Source organism: Aplysia californica, unplaced genomic scaffold (genome assembly GCF_000002075.1).
Source record: "Aplysia californica isolate F4 #8 unplaced genomic scaffold, AplCal3.0 scaffold01032, whole genome shotgun sequence".
Lineage (NCBI taxonomy): Eukaryota > Metazoa > Mollusca > Gastropoda > Aplysiida > Aplysiidae > Aplysia > Aplysia californica.
The window spans coordinates 67045-70395 of record NW_004798302.1 but is presented as its reverse complement, the minus strand read 5'-3'; positions in this window follow the sequence as shown (position 1 = coordinate 70395).

The following is a 3351-nucleotide window of genomic DNA, read 5'->3' as shown; positions in this document are numbered from 1 at the left end:
TAGACACCAACACGTTTTGAGTTTAACATATTATATATATTTCGTCTCAGCCTTTAAGATAGGCAAAGAAAAGACTTTTAAGACCTGTCCAAACCAAAAGTCAAAGACACGGAGGGAGAGCTTTTCCACACCACGCCCCTTCCCTGAGGAACGCTTTGTCAGCTCAGCTACCGGAGTCTACCACCTTAACAAAATTCAAATCAGAACCTAAAACGCGTCTGTTTCAGTCCAGCTTCAACCTGTAATTTCCGACATTCCCAATACAAATATTATTAATATGTTCTCTCTGTATCTATTATTTTCGGTCTTCTGTTCTGTAACAATTTATGACTGTGTGATGTCATTAATGTGTACGAGGGCGTCTGGGTAAGTTTTGTGGGATTGTAAATGGTGAGATGGTATAGGTGCAACACCCCTGTCAACACTATAAGGTTATTTAAGAGGCACGGCCTCCGAGTTTAACGTCCATCTCCGAAAGGACCGAGCCAATATATGAGAAATTCGTGTTAAGTGCCTTTCCCAAGGACACAACGTCAGACCGAGGTGAGGCTCGAACCCCCGAACCCGCAATCTCACGATTACGACTCCGGTAGCCTAACCACTAGGCTACCGATGCCACTCTGTGGGACTGTCTTTACTCAAGGATATACTGAAGAGAAAGAGAGAGAAAGAGAAAGAGAGAGAGAGAGAGAGAGAGAGAGAGAGAGAGAGAGAGAGAGAGAGAGGGGGGGGGAGAGGGAGAGGGAGAAAGATAACCTGTTTACATAAAATGAACACCTAATTGAGTAGAAATTAATGAATGATCAGATCAGTAAACATACAGTCTGTTTATAGATAACATGAATTTGTCAAGATTTGGAAGACTCTTTTTTATTTGACTTTAAACAATTGAGTCAACTACAGAACTGGCGCGCCTTCAACTAAGAGTAAAATGAGGAGAGAACAATCTTCCCAGGCGCCAATAATGAACGGAGGGGAAAGCCAGTGAGATTGACCCGTTCATGTGTGTGTGTGTGTGTGTGTGTGTGTGTGTGTGTGTGTGTGTATGTGTGTGTGTGTGTGTGTGTGTGTGTGTGTGTGTGTGTGTGTGTGTGTGTGTGTAAAATAATATTTGTTTTATATAATATATTGTAATAACCAATATATAATATATATATATATATATATATATATATATATATATTTATATATAAATACATACATATTATACATGTATATAAGTGTGTGTTAGTGTCTGTGTGTGTATATATATAAATATATATATACATATTATGTATAATATTATACATCAAACTAGACAAAGATGACACGAATACATCGCGCAAGTGCAGGAGCGTTACGTCATAGTATCCTTATTTTTGTCATCTCTATCTCTATCTATACATATTATATTTGTGAAAGTCCGACACTTTGGCCGCCTAAAACTTCCGAACCACTTAACTTTCAAATTTGACAAAATTAATAGTGGTTCAGAATCATTTAAAGGGTGCACAGTATTATATCAGTCACTGTAGTTTAATTTTCAGTTTTTCATTAGTTTCGTTTAGATCTAATCTTGGGAAAGTCCGTCCTCTTAGACGCCATTGTAAAACAAGTGAGGCTCCCGTTCACGAGCCGTGCGCACTGCTTCCACTCCTTTGAAATTCTTGAGTGTACAATCACGAAAGCGGAATAGAGCATCAATCTATACATCTCTATATTATTATCTAGACCTTTTAATTTTTGGCATCTCTCAAGATTTATTGCTCCATTCCAGTAGAGTGTAAATATAGTAGGCTAATGATTTTCAGTTGATGTTAATGCACCGATCATTCCTTTCATCAAAAGGGGGTTCATATTAATTTATGCACCTTCTCACAGGACTAATGCCTCTAGACAATTCTTGGAAAAACAAGTCAAACCAACTATGCTGTGTTCACCAGTAAAAAGCCCCGATATGAATTATACAGACATGTGAAGAAGCTCCATGTAGATCTAATAGAGGCTGAAGAAACACAACTTTGCTCCATCAGATTCTTGTTAGCCTAGTCTTTGTGACATCTGGGATGAACCAACTGATAATTCTGTCCAAATTTTAATACAGTCCAAACCCCAAAGATTCGTGCCCTTCACAAAACCAGTGTTTCATGAACAAAATTCTAATGAGCACATGTAATGTTAGGTCCACATTTTTTGGTCGTATTTCTAACTACTCTATTTTCCAGTCATTTTAAAACTATCGTAAGAAAATATCGTTCACTGCCAACCAATTAATTCTCCATTCATTTAATATTCAATACATATGATCCATTCCACCAATGTTGGTGCACTTCAATACACGCACAAACACACTGTTCAGTTTTCTTGTTTTCTCCGAATTTTACCATGTCAGATTTTTATTGAGCTTAACTTTGAATGATCATTATAGTAGATGCAATTTTTATATTTAAGTGGCAGATGATGCAGACTTGTTTTACTGTGAAAGTGGTGTGCTTCATGAATGGGTAGTCAAGGGTTTAACACGATGATTGGATGAATACATTTTCAAGTGTGTGCATGCATGTGTGTGTGTGTGTGTGTGTGTGTGTGTGTGTGTGTGTGTGTGTGAGAGAGAGAGAGAGAGCGAGAGAGAGAGAGAGAGAGAGTGAATTTGTGCGTGTCTGAGTGTCTGTATGTGCGCGCGCGTATGTGTGTGTGTGTGTGTGTGTGTGTGTGTATGTATGCGCGTATGTGCGTGCGTGTGTGTGTGTATGTGTGTGTGTATGTATGCGCGCGTGTGTGTGTATGTATGGGTGTACGTGTACGTGTGTGTGTGTGTGTGTGTATGTGTGTGTGTATGTGTGTGTATGTGTGTGTGTGTATGTGTGTGTATGTATATGTACGTGTGTACGTGTGTGTGTGTGTGCGTGTGTGTGTGTGTGTGTGTATGTGAGTATGTGTGTGAGTGTGTGTGTGTGTGTTTATTACATCTAATATCTAAGCTTCTTTAATGCAAATAAAAGCAGTTCAGTATACGGACTGAAAAAGCTGGTTAGCTAATTAAAACCTGTTACACAATTACTCAACAAATAAGAGGAAAAACGCAATCTGAAAGTCAAGGACGAATCTGTTTACCCGTGGTAGTCTGCCGCTGCCCGATGGTGACGTCACTGTACAGCACGTCTTACTTGGAAAAGATATAATGAATATGAGAATCAATCTTTAGAAAAAATATAATTGTTTTTACGTCCCCATTGAAACACTTTAAATCGTTTTGGAGGTGGGCTTCAGACCCTATCTGGGGGGGGCTCTCGTGGCCTAGAGGTTAAAGTGTTGGCCTCTCATTCAAAGGTCGTGGGTTCGAATCCGGGTAGCGACCGAAAAATTTTCTTC